This window comes from Nannobrachium achirus, assembly GCF_963921795.1.
Source record: "Nannobrachium achirus genome assembly, chromosome: 19".
NCBI classification, from domain to species: domain Eukaryota; kingdom Metazoa; phylum Chordata; class Actinopteri; order Myctophiformes; family Myctophidae; genus Nannobrachium; species Nannobrachium achirus.
The window spans coordinates 59,255,375-59,274,361 of record NC_137826.1 but is presented as its reverse complement, the minus strand read 5'-3'; positions in this window follow the sequence as shown (position 1 = coordinate 59,274,361).

The following is an 18,987-nucleotide window of genomic DNA, read 5'->3' as shown; positions in this document are numbered from 1 at the left end:
CCCTAATAGGACTGATCGTGGGAAGCTACTGGGACGTAAGTCGGGACTTGATCAACCCCGGCTGGGTCACCTGGGCGAGGGTGTATGATGTTGCGAGACCCGAAACACCCGTCGACCCCAGGCTACATCACTGATGATACGTCCCAGTTGCATCCTTGTGATGTTTTTTTTTTTCTTTTTTTTTCATTATCAGACATATTTTCCACAATAATTCCACATGAATTGATGTTTTCTGGCACTACTGATTCCCGTGCTTTGCTCGGGCACCCGATCTACTATGAATCCCTGCATTCGATGGGGAGAATCGTTTCAATCCAGCTCAGCCAGATTACTGTAATTACTCTGTTTAGCCCATCGAATGGCAACGCTTTTCTATTGGCTGTCCTCAGGGGCACCCCGCCCACCTCGTTCAGACCCAGGTTACTGGAATTGCTCCCAAAACCTCATTTAATGCTAAGGCTTCTCCGTTGGCTGTTGTCTTGGGCACCCCGCCTATCTCTTTTCAGAAGTTTTGCAAACCCCAGCCATACGGTGTATATTGTAGCTACAAATCAGAGAACTTGTATCTGCCCAGGGTGGGAGGAGCTCCTAGGGGTGCTGGTGTCAGCTGGGGTTAGGACAGTGCGTGTGTCATCTAGGGTTACTTCACGTCACGTTGTGTTACTGGCCAAAAGCATGAGCGCTGCATGGGGACCCAGCACACATCACATCACATCACGCCTGGCTGGCTGGCTGCTGTGTGTGACACACTTTGCTGCTTCACCTTGCATTTTGTCATCTCCCTATACAGTATATGTATTTATTTCTATTAATATCATACTTTCTACATCAGTGTTTCTTATCCTTTTTTCTGCATGGGCACACTTTTCATGTCCCAAGAATCCATGGGCACACCAACATAATGTGTAAATATTGTCACTGTCGGGAAGAAACCTTGTATCTCCAACTTTCAAATGTGTACGTTTCTTTGCAAAGTAAAGCCCTGCTTCATCATACAAGGCTGTCGCACAACAGTAGTGAAAACAGCAGATCTACAAGCAAGGCCCGGGTTTGAAGCCCGGGTGGGGAGGTCTGATTCACCTCCGTTTCATATATAGAAAGGTTTCATCAGTGCCACAGTTGTTTTGTTTTCAAAACAATTCAGGTATGACTTCTAGCCTAGGCCTTTATTGGTTAGGGTTTTATTTGTCGTTTCTTGCCATTGGCGAGTTTCGGCAAAAATACGCTCCATTCTCCGCAAAAAATGAGAAAGGCAAAACAGGGTAACAGGCAAAACCTGTGGAAAAAATCTTCAGGAAAACATCAGTAAACAAACAGCCTACTGAAGAGTTGAAACAACACATCTGTACCTGCATAGCGAGGAGTCAGTATTTGAAGATGGGTTGTAAGGAAAACGGCAGCTCCAACTTCAGCATCCATCATAATCACAGCCCTCACCCCAGAATCACATCTCCTTTATGTGTATCGTTATTATTAATCGCTTCTCATGAAATGTCTTTCTGCGTTCTGCCCTTTAAAATGAACACTGAGGACTGTTTTATCTGTTTGTTATCAGGGGCGTCACAAGGGGGAGGAAAGTTACTAGGAGTTACTAAGGGCCCACAGTGGTGGAGGGGCCTTAATTATGTTATATATACTTTAGCTATTGAAAAATAGCAGATATACAAGCTCACAGCGCGGCACCGAGTGCCGCGCTGCAAGCTTGTAGATCTGCTATTTTTGAAAAGTCGTGAAAATGTATGCAAATTATGTATTTTTTAAGCGAACATTTGTAGCTCAAATTTTGCTTCTGGGGGGGTCCCTGGAACGAAATATTTTGAGACGGGGGTCCGTGGCCAAATACATAACATTTTGGGGGTCCTTCACATGAAAAGGTTTGAGCTCCACTGACATGGAAACATAGGTTTTAAAAAAAACCTTTGAAGGATTTGAAATATTAAAAGATTTTCATGATTTTTCAGAAATAGCAGATGCCTCGGTGCCGCGCTATGAGCTTGTATATCTGCTATTTTTCAATAGTTAAAGCACAGGGGCCCCACAAAGGGAATCCTTGTACCCTCCCAGGGCCCAGAATTTGGTGCGACACCCCTGTGTGTTACTCTGATGGAACCAAATGAACCCCTTAAAGGTTCCACTTTAGTTCTATTTATACTCCATCACTGTGTTGTTTTGAAGTGAGCTGTGGAGATGAAGTTTATAGAGTTTAGTGCGCGCCGGAGCACGGACCCGTGAATGATGATACTGTCTCTGTGTGTTTCTCTCCTGGGAGGCAAAGTGTAAGAGGGTGTGTGTGTGTGTGTGTGTGTGTGTGTGTGTGTGTGTGTGTGTGTGTGTGTGTGTGTGTGTGCATGTGCGTGCTTGCGTGCGTGCGTGCGTGCGTGCGTGCGTGCGCGCGCGCAGCGCGCGCGTGCGTGCGTGTGTGCGTGTGCGTGTGCGTGTGCGTGCGTGCGTGCGTGCGTGCGTGCGTGCGTGCGTGCGTGTGTGTGTGTGCGTGCGTGCGTGCACGCAGGGGTGTCACACCAAATTCTGGGCCCTGGGTACAAGGACAAGGACACTGCGTTATTTTTTGCTTTAGCTATAGAAAAATAGCAGATCTACAAGCTCATAGCACGGCACCGAGTGCCGCACTGCAAGCTTGTAGATCTGCTATTTTTGAATATTTCGAATCCTTCTAAGGTTTTTTTTGAAAAAAATATGTTTCTATGTCAGTGGTGCTCAAACTTTTTCATGTGAAGGACCCCCAACGTATTTGGCCACGGACCATCATCTCAAAATATTTCGTTCCAGGGACACCTCAGAAGCAACATTTGAGTTACAAACGTGCGCTTAAAAAATACACAACATTCAAAGATTTGCACACATTTTCACGACTTTTCAAAAATAGCAGATCTACAAGCTCGCAGCGCGGCACTCGGTGCCGCGCTGTGAGCTTGTATATCTGCTATTTTTCAATAGTTAAAGTATAAAATAATTCCAGGCCCCCTCCACCTTGGGCCCTAGGAACTCTGTCCCACTTTTCCCTGCCTTGTGACGCCCCTGTGTGCGTGCGGTGTCTGTGCGTGTGTGTGTGCGGTGTGTGTGTGTGTGTGTGTGTGCGTGCGTGCGTGCGTGTCAGTGTGTGTGTGTGTGTGTGCATGCGTGACTGAACGCTCACGTCAGTGCAGAGATGAGTGAGTGCCCGTACCGTAACGTGTCCACATCACAAAGCTCTCAGACGCTCCCGTACCGTAACGTGTCCACATCACAAAGCTCTCAGACGCTCCCGTACCGTAACGTGTCCACATCACAAAGCTCTCAGACGCTCCCGTACCGTAACGTGTCCACAACACAAAGCTCTCAGACGCTCCCGTACCGTAACGTGTCCACAACACAAAGCTCTCAGACGCTCCCGTACCGTAACGTGTCCACATCACAAAGCTCTCAGACGCTCCCGTACCGTAACGTGTCCACAACACAAAGCTCTCAGACGCTCCCGTACCGTAACGTGTCCACAACACAAAGCTCTCAGACGCTCCCGTACCGTAACGTGTCCACATCACAAAGCTCTCAGACGCTCCCGTACCGTAACGTGTCCACATCACAAAGCTCTCAGACGCTCCCGTACCGTAACGTGTCCACATCACAAAGCTCTCAGACGCTCCCGTACCGTAACGTGTCCACATCACAAAGCTCTCAGACGCTCCCGGGAGACTCAGAGTCTGGAGTGTTTTTTTTTAGCTTTCAGAGGTACGAAGCAGGGACGTCCAAACCACGCCTTCATGAGTGGACGTATTTCAAAATAATTATAAAAATATACCTTTAAAGCGGTGCATCTCTCCACTCCGACATGTCTCCTTTCCGACATGTCTCCATTCCGACACTAACCCTATCTCTAACCCTAACCCTAAACCTTAGGCCTATGGGAGTGTCGCCACTCCGACAATAAGAAGTCAATTTCGGAGTGGCGACATGTCGGAATGGAGAGAGCCTCTCCCCCTTTTAAAGGCCGCCTTATCTTCTGTCATACTGTATGCCTTTGGACCATAACAAAAGTCACATACAAAAACATTGCATTATTCATGACTGGTTTTGAATAAAGCAGAGTATTTTTCTTTTTTTACATATCGTCGTTGTCGGGTGAAAACTTTGTATGTCCAAAACCGTTCGCTTTGCATTTATCATTTTAAAAATGATTTAAACGAGTGAAAACAGCCGATCTACAAGCACACAACGCCTCGCACCACGAGGCGTTGTGTGCTTGTAGATCTGCTGTGTGCTTGTAGATCTGCTGCTAACCCTCTGCTGCCACTAGGGCGATTACGTCATAGCAGCCATAGTCCCGCCTCGCGTTGCGGTTGTAGAAACGAGCCCCTTAAATTCCCTAATAGCGACTTTAAGCTTTGAGACGGCTACGGCAGACGATAACGGTAACCGGAAATGATCAGTGCTCGATAGATCAACCTGCCGCTGTCGCGGCCGTCTCTTCAACGCCAGAAGGTCCCTTCCCACGTAGCGTCTACAACGTCTGCTACATCAGTGGTTCTCAACCTTTTCAGGCCGCGACCTACAAAATAAACATATTTTAACTGGGGACCCCCAACATAATCATATTTTAACTGGGGACCCCCCACCCTGACGAGCACTAAGAGTTGAGGCATTACATTTTGTATAATACGGTTCTATTGTGAAAATAGCAGATCTGCTATTTTCACAATTTCTGCCACTAATATTTGACAATTTGGCCAATGTTTAACTTGTCCTTTTAGAGATTGTTTTAGAGCATTTTAAAAAGTCCTTAAATTGTCACTTCAGAAATGTGTAGATACACCCTCTACACTTAAACTTAATGTTGGTTTGTTTACTGCTGATTGAGAAAACAACATTGCACATTAAGTTAATCATCTAGGGACCCCCCAAAATAATTTGGGGACCCACAGGTTGAGAACCACTATGCTACATAGACACGTCGACATGGGAACCAAAGAGGCCAGTAAAAGGGGTGGGACTCCGTCGATCCGGCGATTATACGTCATAGCAGCCGTTGTTCCGCCTCGCGTTGCGGTTGTAGAGACAAGTCCTTTAAATTCCCTAATAGTGACTTTAAGCTTTGAGACGGCTACAGCAGATGACAACGGTAACCGGAAATGTTCAGTGCTCGATAGATCAACCTGCCGCTGTCGCGGCCGTCTCTTCAACGCTAGAAGGTCCCTTCCCACGTAGCGTCTACAACGCCTGCTGCGTGGTCGCGTCGCCATGGGAACCAAAGAGTTCAGTAGAAGGGGTGGGACCCTCACCGATGGCTGTTTGCTTAACGCTTTTGACCGCTACGGCAATTACGTCGTAGCAGCCGTAGTCCCGCCTCGCGTTGCGGTTGTAAAAACGGGCAGCTTAAAGTCCTGAAAAGTCTTAGTTTTAGTATAATTTTAGTTGACTAAATATCTTAAGATTTTAGGCGACTAAATCTACAGTTGATTTAGTCAACTGAAATATATTTTGGCAGGCTTTGATGACATTGTAATGATTGATTTTACACTTGGTTGTGTGCTGAAAATAGCAGATCTGCTATTTTCAGCACGCAACACCTGAGAGCAACCAATCATAAAATGACTCTCTTCTCCACTAGTCCCTCCCTAACGTTTTAGTCTAGTTTTTTTATTTTGTTGACGAAATTGTCAATTATATTTTTAGTCTTAGTTTTAGTCATCACAGCTTAGTTTTAATTTAGTTTTCGTCAGTGAATAAAACACAGTCGACAAACAATTTTCGTCATAGTTTTAGTCGACAAAATCAACACTGGCTTAAACTGCCTATTATGTACTTAATACGTCCCTCTGCTGGTGTGGAGTGGAGTCCTGCTGCAGTACAGTTAGTGACAGCTCATTACCCCGGGGGGGGGGGGGGGGGGGGCAGAGACAGACGGCATGATGGGAACACAGCCAAGTAATTAAAGTCCCCAGACAGACTGCCGCGATTAGCGGGCCATTAGCCTCCGCTAGGCTAGCTGCTCCCTCCCGCCGGTCCAAACCTCAAGAGGGAAGGGAGGGGGAGGGAAGCCCCAAGGCATCATGGGATATGGAGTCTTTTTTCCCCCCTTCTTGTTCACTGAAGACAGTGGGTGAGGAACAGCATAGACATAGAGAGGTTTTTTCCATGGGCTCTGGTGCGTATACATCGCGAGACCAAGAGATTCTGCATGGCTTCCACGTGCGGCGTCACAGAAACGGATGTTGCTAGGCCAATCAGAGGCAGGTGGGGGGGCGGGACTTTACGTGCGCGGCCTCTAAGAACAGCTGAGCCGTGCAACATCAGGACATGCATGGAAAGTCCTGGAAAAGACGTGCTGGAGTCACTTTGACTGTAGTCTAACCCAGGGGTTTTCAAAGTGGGTGATTTAGTTATTTTCAGTCAGTTCTAACCAAAATGGCTATTATCTCAATGTTTTCCACGTAACTTAATCACTAAAATATCGTCACTGTCGGGCAGAAACCTTGTATCTCCAAGTTTCAAATGTGTACGTCTTTTGGTAAAGCAAGGCCCTGCTTCATCATACAAGACTGTCGCACAAAACTAGTGAAAACAGCCGATGCGAGACGTTGTGTGCTTGTAGATCTGCTGTTTTCACTAGTTTAGTACATTTTATAGATGATAAATACAAAACCAACGGTTTTGGACATACAAGGTTTCCACCCGACAACGACGATATGCTATAAATATAAGGTGCTGGGAGTGAAAATTATAATGTGGGGGTGCTTCGGATTAAAAACATATTCATGGGGTGCCCTGAGACAAAAAGGTTTGGGAACCCCTGGTCTCCTATCACGGACATTATTTGTTGGCCTTTTCGACACCCGACTCTAACCCTCACCCTAACCTTAACCTCCGTGGAGTGAGTCGCTAACCCTCCGGTCCAAATGATGGTCGTTCGAAAGAGCGCGATTTTCCCCCCTCTGTTTTTTCCGGAAGTCCGGCCTCCAGTTGTTGCACGTCGATTCAATAGGTATCTAGCTTATAAATACAGTATATATCAGGGGTGCCCAAAAGGTAGATCGTGATCTACCAGTAGATCACCAAGGGTGTGCAGGTAGACCACATGACATGCCTCTAAAAATGTATAATTAAAATATAAAAAGAATATGTCAATATGACATCAAGAAGCGCCTGTCAGCTCCCTTCATGGCTTCTAAAGTAGGCAAAACTCCAATGCAATACATTGTTCAAGAGTCAGTAAAGAACCCCAAAACCTACCACTTCCATACAGAAAGGGATGAAGACAATTCCCCCAGTATTTCACATTTATTTCCCCCTTAAAGTAAGTGTGTCTGTCTAAAATGTAAGGCCAGTGCTGCTATTCCAAAGCTCCCCTCAGGCCCTCAGCTAAAACATGTTGGATGGGTAGATCATGTTGAGCTAGGCATTTTAAAAGTAGATCTCACGTCAAAAAAGTGTGGGCACCCCTGGTATATATATATATATATATATATATATATATATATATATATATATAGCCTATACAGGATAGTGGACTGCAGGGACACTGATCATAGTGATTATCACACACACACACACACACACACACACACACACACACACACACACACACACACACACACACACACACACACACACCTTTGCTCACACACACACACACACACACAACAGCATAGCCAGAACAAAGAGCTACCAGGACAATGAGACCACAGACCAGCTGATAATCACATGCTAGAGGACACGCTAGTGACACGCTAGTGACACGCTAGTGACACACTAGTGACACACTAGTGACACACTAGTGACACACTAGTGACACGCTAGTGACACACTAGTGACACACTAGTGACACGCTAGTGACACACTAGTGACACACTAGTGACACGCTAGTGACACACTAGTGACACGCTAGTGACACGCTAGTGACACGCTAGTGACACGCTAGTGACACGCTAGTGACACACTAGTGACACACTAGTGACACACTAGTGACACACTAGTGACACGCTAGTGACACACTAGTGACACACTAGTGACACGCTAGTGACACACTAGTGACACGCTAGTGACACGCTAGTGACACACTAGTGACACGCTAGTGACACACTAGTGACACGCTAGTGACACGCTAGTGACACGCTAGTGACACGCTAGTGACACGCTAGTGACACGCTAGTGACACACTAGTGACACACTAGTGACACACTAGTGACACACTAGTGACACGCTAGTGACACACTAGTGACACACTAGTGACACGCTAGTGACACACTAGTGACACACTAGTGACACGCTAGTGACACACTAGTGACACGCTAGTGACACGCTAGTGACACGCTAGTGACACGCTAGTGACACGCTAGTGACACGCTAGTGACACGCTGTAATTGTGTTGTGTGTTCCTCGCGGCTACTGACTCACACACAAAGACACACATCTACCTGGCCAGATCTGTGTGTGTTATGGGGGCTGATCTCCATCACTGAGGCCATTCCATACGCATCTCCATACACTTCCAGCGAAAGAGGGGGCATTTGCAAAAAAGGGGGCTCAAGCATAACAAAAAAAATGTTATCCCACCATTTTGCAACCCATTTTTTTCACCCAGTGCCAATTGCCTATGTAATCCTGGGCTCTGCTCTCCCTCTGCCGCGCCTGGGGAGACAACGGACTGACCTCATGCTTCCTTCTATGCATGGGTAGTCCAAGTTGTTTCTTTTCACCTGACAGGGGGGGATTTCCCTGGGATGGTCGTAGCGGGTGGAGGGAACACGTTATTCCAACCAGTTCCTTTCCCCTCCATCAGGCTCCCCGGCTGGCCAGGGGGAGGCATTATTGAGACCAGGATTACTGCATGTTTTTGTGAGGGTATCTACCCTAGGAGACACAGGGAGAACATGTAAACTCCACACAGAAAGGCCCTATCGCCGACCCCACCTAGGGTGTGGGCACTGATGACGCGGAGGGAGAAACACGCCCCCAACACCCACAGCACCACCGTGCACCGTGCTCAAGCCCCCTTTGATGTCTGTGTGTGCATGTGCCTGCATTACAAGTCCATGCAGTGATTAGAGGCAGGTGGCAGCAACGGTCAAAAGCCCTCAAAATGAGCTGTAAACTCAGTTTTTATGCCATAAGCCTGAGAGAATAAGGTCACCAGCACTTTCGCCTATAACATATTCGCCTACACGCATTTGGTCCTTTCGCCTGGCATTTTCGCCTTGGAGGAGAGTCTTTTCACCTACCTGTCTGAGCCATTTTGCCTACCCTCAATTCTGCTGTCAGACTGTCCATGTTTGCAAATTATCTCTTTGTCATTTAAATATTATAGTGACTGTGACAGTGGTGTCAAGTGAATCTAACAGTTTACTTGACATTTATTATTTACATCACATTTTATTCCTAAAAAATGGCAAAATAGTTTTTTATGCCTGTTGACAGGCAAGGTTGATTCTATAGGCTATTTAGGTGTAGCATATCTTATATAGACCTATATAGGCTAATAGCCTACTACATATATATTTTGTATAGCCTAATGTTAAAACAATATAGGCCTACAATACTGTTCATTTTACAATACTGTCAATACTGCACCAAAGAATGTATAGTATCGGGACATGGATTAATTAATTATTTGGGCGCACCTGATTCCTATAGCTCTGTATTTATGTGATTACTATGGAGTGCATAGGATAGCCGTGTGTAGGTTTGACATGTAACACCACTGTCACAGTCACTATAATATTTAAATGACAAAGAGATAATATGAAAACATGGACAGAATTGAGGGTAGGTGAAATGGCTCAGACAGGTAGGTGAAAAGACTCTCCTCCAAGGCAAAAGTGCCCCGCGAAAAGACCTGGCGAAAATGTTACAGCCGATTATGCCTGACACCGAGAATAATGTGTGTCTTTTCAAGACAGCCATAGAAGAGTCCAGTGCTGCAGCCTGGAGGATACTTTTACTCAAGATAAAACCAAGGAGGAAAGAAAACCAATCAGAGCTCTTCCACCCAGTGGCGTCAGTTCAGCAAAAGCTAGGGTATGGCAAAGATGGGAGTCCTCATGGAAAATAGGCATTACATTTATGAAAATAGCAGATCTACATGCTCACAACGCCTCGTGCTGCGAGGCGTTGTGAGCATGTAGATCGGCTATTTTCACAAAGTCTAAAAAAAAAAATAGTTTTGACAGTTTTTTACACAGGTTTCTACAGTTTCTTGGGCTGGATAAGGCAGCCTGGAACGGTTGTTCAAGTGCAGCTAAACTTGGCATGTTAGTAAACGCGCCACAATTAACAATAATGCATTGCAGCTGACCTGCGGAACCTGGGAATATACCATTCGGTCAAGATGGGGAGAATACAAGTGTGGAGAATGTCATTATAATACCTTGTTAAAGTGACCATTTTGTTACATTTTGCATTCATAGTTATTTTAATGTAATTTAACAACATAATAACCAACGCAGATACAAAGAGACATTTATGGATTTATATATAAAAGTAACTTTTATTTCCCCCCCCCCCCCCCTGGACCCAGGGTATGGCAGCTGCATACCCCTGGACCCCCTGGACCCAGGGTATGGCAGCTGCATACCCCTGGACCCCCCTGGACCCAGGGTATGGCAGCTGCATACCCCTGGACCCCCCTGCACCCAGGGTATGGCAGCTGCATACCCCTGGACCCCCCTGCACCCAGGGTATGGCAGCTGCATACCCCTGCCATACCCACTTGACGCCCCTGCTTCCACCGCTGATAGAGACTGAATGAAGCAAAGCCAGTCTGAGCATCAAAGTGATCATTATGTTATAGCTATGGTTCACCATGACAGGCCTCGTATCAAAGCTGCAATTATTGTTATCACATGAGGAATAATTATGATCATTATAGGATACAGTTACAGCTCTGCCATCGTACAGTGGAGGGGGAGAAAAAAGACGAAGTTCTCTGAAATATACATTTTATGTAATTATTATTATTACAGAAATGACCGTCTCTTGTATTGTAGCAGCATGAGTCTCTCCACTGGTCGGTCGGTCTGTCTGTCTGTCTGTCTGTCTGTCTGTCTGTCTGTCTGTCTGTCTGTCTGTCTGTCTGTCTGTCTGTCTGTCTGTCTGTCCGTCCGTCCGTCCGTCCGTCCGTCCGTCCGTCCGTCCGTCCGTCCGTCCGTCCGTCCGTCCGTCCGTCCGTCCGTCCGTCCGTCCGTCCGTCCGTCCGTCCGTCCGTCCGTCCGTCCGTCCGTCCGTCCGTCCGTCCGTCCGTCCGTCCGAACCCCTTAGTTGAGAGAGAGACGAAGCAGGGACCCCCACAACCTGTTCATAGATTCCATATAGTTTCAATGTATGACAGCACAATCATCAGTGTATTTTGGATTCATGTCAATGTGTGTTTTCAGATATTTAACAACTTGAACCGTCGATACTTAATAAACTTGACCTTTGACTCTGCACTTAGTCTGCTCTTTTCCCCCTCTACACCAAACATCTTTGTACAGTTGAGGCATTACATTTTGTATGACACTGTTCTATTGTGAAAATAGCAGATCTACATGCTCACAACGCCTCGCATTGCGAGGTGTCATTTTAGAGGTATTAAAAAGTCCTTAAATTGTCACTTTGGAAATGTGCAGATACCCTCTATACACTTAAACTTTATTTTGGTTTGTTTACTGTTGAGTGAGACAACAATATTGTCAATATAACAATATTGAGAGATGAAGCAGGGACCCCCACTACCTTTTCATAAATTCCATATAGTTTCATTGTTTGACAGCACAATCATCAGTGTATTTTGGTTTCATGTCAGTCTGTGTTTTCAGATATTTAACCACTTGAACTGTAAATATTTAATACATTTGACCTTTCACTCTGTACTTAGTATGCTCTTTTTCCCCTCTACACCAAACCTCTTTGCCAAAAATAGCCGATCTACAAGCTCACAACGCCTCACGCTGCGAGGCGTTGTGAGCTTGTTGATATGCTATTTTTGGCTAAAGTTCTCAGAATATGGACTAGGGTTCAAGTGGTTAAACTCAAAGATTTGGAGGACCCCCTGTAGTAACTCGGAGGACCCCCTGTTGAAGACCCATGCTGTAGCACCTTTATCCAAGGGGCTTTACAGAGATTTTGCATTACATTCACTCATCACACACACATTCATTACATTCACCCATTCACACACACATTCATTACATTCACTCATCACACACACATTCATTACATTCACTCATCACACACACATTCATTACATTCACTCATCACACACACACATTCATTACATTCACTCATCACACACACATTCATTACATTCACCCATTCACACACACATTCATTACATTCACTCATCACACACACATTCATTATTCATTACATTCACTCATCACACACACATTCATTACATTCACCCATTCACACACACATTCATTACATTCACTCATCACACACACATTCATTACATTCACTCATCACACACACATTCATTACATTCACTCATCACACACACATTCATTACATTCACTCATCACACACACACATTCATTACATTCACCCATTCACACACACATTCATTACATTCACTCATCACACACACATTCATTACATTCACTCATCACACACACATTCATTATTCATTACATTCACTCATCACACACACATTCATTACATTCACCCATTCACACACACATTCATTACATTCACTCATCACACACACATTCATTACATTCACTCATCACACACACATTCATTACATTCACTCATCACACACACATTCATTACTTCATGAACAAAAACTCCCGCACTCTGCTCTTGCTCAGCTGCTCATCTTTATTTTAGTTGACAGACGTTTCGGTCCCCCTGGACCTTCTTCAAAAGTGTCTAATTACAATCTAAAATATGAATCCTTGTTGTAAAACAACAAAGTAAAGTTGTCCTTTAAGTGTCCGGAGGTAAGCTCACACACTTTGAGGCCGATGAGCATCAGATATTCTGTGCACGCTGCCATGTTTTGGTCAATATGTTGTTTAATCTGTGTGAATTCATAATGTCAGACCCACCGTCTCTCCAGTCCAGGCTAAGGGAAGCATGTCGGTAAGTATGTCAACACCCACAGCTCACCCGTTTGGGATGGTATCATGCCATACAATGGCAGATTATCACATATTATCAGCTGATTGTAATGGGCCAGTGGGGCCATGCTGTATGGCCAAAGGTATGGCTCCTCCATACCTCCAGAACCTGATCAACCCCTACACCCCCACCCGTTCACTTAGATCAGCCAACACAGGGATGCTGATGGAACCCTCGCTAAAAGCCCCAGGGCAAAAATCCACTCGTCCGAGACAGTTTGTCCTCCTGGCCCCAAAGTTGTGGAACAAACTCCCTGTCGCACTTAGAACAACGGACTCACTCGCTAGCTTTCGCCGTGGACTGAAGTCTCACCTTTTCAGACTCCACCTAAACCCTTAGCACTACTGAAACACTCAATGACCATACATGAAGCTAGTTAGCATTTATTTTTTGGTTCTTAGAACTCTTTTCTTGGCTTTTTTTGTCTTCTAGATAGATATTCTTTTGCATTTGTTTTTTGCTGTTGATGTACTGACATATTATCTTGTTTATTATTATTGTGATGTTTTATCTGCTTATTGTAAGTCGCTTTGGATTAAAAGCCAGTTTAGGCTAAATGCCTAAACTGTAAACTGTAAACTGTCAGTAGGCTGTCATCAGCCCATTGTAGCAACATGAGCTGCAGACAATGCAATTGAGCTGCAAGTAATGCAATTGCACCTTCTAGTGGTCAAAGTAAAAATTAAAAAAAGGAATTCCGAGTAGGATTTGAAACCAATACTTTGTGTTTCCCAGCCACCCGACGCTACTGCTTCCACCACAAGATCCACGACGGAGGTGCGCCGTCTCTGGCGACGACGAGCCCTGCGAGACACCGCCGAGCGAGTCGCCGCGCCGAGCGGTGCAGACGTCGCATGAGCCGACTCGGCGCCGTTACCGAGTTATGTATTAAATATTAGTCCCCCAGTATCCACGTTGTCAAAGATAACACAACAAAGGGTGTTTGGCTGCTGCTTGGTAGCTCAGTGAGTAGAGCAAGGTGGTCCGGGTTGGCCTCCCACTCAGGGGAGATAACTATTAGAGTCAACATGTGTCGGTGCATGCACACTAACACTCTGACCCACTCAGTCTGCAGAGCATGGCCCTACTGGCGCATTACAATGGGCTGATAAGAAGTGGTAATCACACAGGATATGGGAGGATAACGTCCACATCGGCTGCACAGCTCTGCTTCTCTAAGTTCTGATTGGCCAACACTTGAATTTATGGCTGTTAAAGGAGTAGTTCACCCCAAAATATGACTTGTTTTCCATTATTTATAATCAATCAATCAAGTTTTATATATACTAATGATCGGCATATACAGCCTGTTCATGCCTTGAGAAGTGTAAACACAACCAATCTGAACCAAACAAAAAACAACAAAAGCAACAAAAAACAACAAAAGCAACAAAACAACGAAAAAGCAAAACAAAACAAGCAACGAAAAAGCAAAACAAAACAAGCATCACGTGAACCATTAAATAAATAAGCAAAACAGAATAACAAGAAAACTCCAAGGTCATATATCCTATTCGGATTCTTCATAGTATTTAATTATTTTATTTTTATAGCATCTTTTAAATTGGTAAATATTTGAGCAACTTTTTAATTCATTGTGGAGAGAATTCCACATTCGTATTCCTATGACTGAAGGACACATCTGTCTTTGAGTTGTCCGTGCAATTTTATGCTTAAAATCATATTTCCTCCTACTTTCACCACTTTCAGAACTGACTTCAAACAGTCTTTGAATTTTAAATGGCAGCGTTTTGTTTTTTGCCCTAAACATTATTACTAATGTCTGTAATTTTACAATTTCTTCCAGTTTTAAAACTTGTGATTTTATAAATAGGCTGTTTGTATGTTCTAAATAATGTGCTTTATGCATAATTCTTACTGCTCTCTTCTGCAATATGAATAATGGTTTTATTGTCGTTTCATAGGTATTACCCCATACTTCTGCACAATAACTGAGATATGGCAAAATGAGAGCACAATATAATGTTCTCATTGCCTTATAATCGAGCACATGTTTAACTTTATTTAAAATAAAAATGCTTTTTGATGTCTTTTTCTTAACATGTGCTATTTGTGATTTCCATGTGAGATTGTCATCCACTATAACGCCTAGAAATCGAAATTCTGTTACTCGTTCAATATCAGTTCCATCAATAGTTAAAACCACCTCCTCCTCTTTATTACGATTACCAAAAATCATACATTTTGTCTTTTCCAAATTTAACGATAACTTGTTTGCATCAAACCATCTTTTAAGTTTTGTCATTTCATTTACAATGGTTCCAGCTAACTCTTGCAAATCAAATCCAGAGCAATGAAAATTTGTGTCATCTGCAAACAAAATAAATTGTAAAACTTTTGACACATCACAGATGTCATTAATATATAAATTAAATAGTTTGGGTCCTAAAACAGAACCTTGGGGGACCCCACACTCAATTTTCATACACTCAGATGTGTTACCTGCACACTGCACATATTGTTGCCTATTATCTAAGTAGCTTCTCATCCAGTCCAGCACTATTCCTCTCACACCATATGTATGTAACTTTGCAATCAAAATAGAATGATTCAATGTATCAAAAGCCTTTTTCAGATCTATAAACACTCCTATTGTATATTTATTGTCATGTGTTGCTGTTGATATCTCTTCTATGATATTCATTAAAGCTGTTGCTGTGGACCTATTTTCCCGAAAGCCATATTGGCTTTCGCTCAACAATTGATGCTTTTCAATAAAACCATCAAACTTTTTTGCAAATAGCTTTTCAAGCACTTTAGAAAATTGTGAGAGCAATGACACTGGTCTGTAGTTATTGAACCTATGTTTATCTCCTGATTTAAAAAGTGGGATAACTTTTGCGACCTTCATTCTATCTGGGAAAATACCTGTGTGAAAAGAAAGATTAAAAATATAACAGAGAGGTTTGATTATACAATCAATGGTCTTTTTCACAATCACCATATCTAAGCCATCACAGTCAGTGGATGTCTTGTTTTTAGACTTTGTTACAATTGCTATTATGTCTTTTTCGCAGATCTCTCCCAAGAACATAGATTGCAATACTTTGCTATCTCCTCTCCAACCACCCTGTTCTGGCTCATCATGTTTTTTTATTAAATCTGCCAGTTTTGGACCAATATTTACAAAAAAAGAGTTGAATTCGTTTACCACCTCATTCATATCTGTAATATCCTTATTTTTATTATTGAAATAGCTTGGCAGATTTGAGGTTGGGGGTTTATTTCCCATTACTTTATTTAAAATGTTCCAGGTGCCTTTAATATTGTTTTTATTTTCGTCTAGCAATTTACTGTAATAGTCTTTCTTGGCCTGTCTCATAATTAGTACCAACTTATTTTTGTAAGCCTTATATTTATTTTCAGCAGACTTTGTTCTTGATTTTATAAAATCTCTGTACATTTTTTTTTCTTACATGCATTCTCCAGACCCTTTGTGATCCAAGGTTTACTATTTATAATCTTTTTATTCCTAAATAATACCAGTGGACAGTTTTTTTCATACAGTGCCAAGTAAGTATTTAAGAAAGCCTCATATGCAATATTAACATCGTTTACATAGACCCCCTCCCAGTGTTCCTGCAAAAGATCATCCCTGAACCTGTTTACAGCTTCATCTTTTCTTATTCTTATATATCTATCCACACTTTCCTCTACCTTTCTCTTCATCTGACAGTCAAAAGTTACAAAAACAGGTAAATGGTCACTAATATCACTCATCACAAGTCCAGTTATGATATTGTTCTCCAGGCTATTTGTGAAAATGTGGTCAATTAATGTAGCAGAGGTATCGGTTATTCGACTGGGCTTATTAATCAATGGGTATAATCCTCTTCCATATAACATTTCCAAATAGTCTGATGATGCCTTATGACTAGATATTTTTAAAAGGTCAATATTGCAGTCGCCACAGAGAAAATATGTTTTATTATCCTGTAGCCTACTCAATATATCTTCAAGTGAATCTGTAAATGTTTCTACCATTGACCCAGGTTTCCTGTAAATACACGTAACAATTATATTTCTCCTTCTTTCCATTTCAACTTCCACGGTTACACACTCCAGTAAATCATCAATAACCACTGTCATAAATTCAACTGGTTTACATTTCAAATTACTATCAACAAAAAATGCCACACCTCCTGCCTTTCTATTTAATCTATTACTTTGATATAAATCGTACCCATCAATATGGAAATCAATACCTCTTTCCTCCTTTATCCATGTCTCCGATAAAGCAATCAGATTAAACCTACCTTTAAGAGAATTCAGAAAATCATTTATCCGTTTAAACCTTTTGTACAAACTTTGGCAGTTAAGTGTTTGGCTGATGGAACCCTCGCTAAAAGCCCCAGGGCAAAAATCCACTCGTCCGAGACAGTTTGTCCTCCTGGCCCCAAAGTTGTGGAACAAACTCCCTGTCGCACTTAGAACAACGGACTCACTCGCTAGCTTTCGCCGTGGACTGAAGTCTCACCTTTTCAGACTCCACCTAAACCCTTAGCACTACTGAAACACTCAATGACCATACATGAAGCTAGTTAGCATTTATTTTTTGGTTCTTAGAACTCTTTTCTTGGCTTTTTTTGTCTTCTAGATAGATATTCTTTTGCATTTGTTTTTTGCTGTTGATGTACTGACATATTATCTTGTTTATTATTATTGTGATGTTTTATCTGCTTATTGTAAGTCGCTTTGGATTAAAAGCCAGTTTAGGCTAAATGCCTAAACTGTAAACTGTAAACTGTCAGTAGGCTGTCATCAGCCCATTGTAGCAACATGAGCTGCAGACAATGCAATTGAGCTGCAAGTAATGCAATTGCACCTTCTAGTGGTCAAAGTAAAAATAAAAAAAGGAATTCCGAGTAGGATTTGAAACCAATACTTTGTGTTTCCCAGCCACCCGACGCTACTGCTTCCACCACAGGATCCACGACGGAGGTGCGCCGTCTCTGGTGTCGACGAGCCCTGCGAGACACCGCCGAGCGAGTCACTGCGTCGAGCGGTGCAGACGTCGCATGAGCCGACTCGGCGCCGTTACCGAGTTATGTATTAAATATTAGTCCCCCAGTATCCATGTTGTCAAAGATAACACAAAAAAGGGTGTTTGGCTGCCGCTTGGTAGCTCAGTGAGCAGAGCAAGGTGGTCCGGGTTGGCCTCCCACTCAGGGGAGATAACTATTAGAGTCAACATGTGTCGGTGCATGCACACTAACACTCTGACCCACTCAGTCTGCAGAGCATGGCCCTACTGGCCCATTACAATGGGCTGATAAGAAGTGATAATCACAGAGGATGTGGGAGGATAACGTCCACATCGGCTGCACAGCTCTGCTTCTCTAAGTTCTGATTGGCCAACACTTGAATTTATGGCTGTTAAAGGAGTAGTTCACCCCAAAATATGACTTGTTTTCCATTATTTATAATCAATCAATCAAGTTTTATTTTTATCAACCACTTTCATGTCATTCATGGTTTAAAATGGTGTAGCCTGCATTTAAACTCTGATTTAATTAAATCAGAAAGGGGACAAACACTGAATTACTAAGCTTGCAGAGAACAAAAGTCAGAGAACTTATTCTTCTGAATCAAATATGAATGCAACACCAGAAGCCCAACTGTAACAAGCACAATTGTTATTTTTATTGGATTAATTAAAAAGAAAAACACATTGATTAAAAGCAATTGTTCAACTTATTGTTTAACAAAATGTCAAAATACATTTATATTTGTTTGGGTGGAAAACTTGTACGTCCAAAATATAATTTATTTTTCATTAGTTTTAATATTTGTTTAGAATAGAGAACAGGAGCTGGTGTTCAATTTCTTTTCTAGGTCATCTGTTTTCACTCCTTTTGTGAGAAACCTTTACAA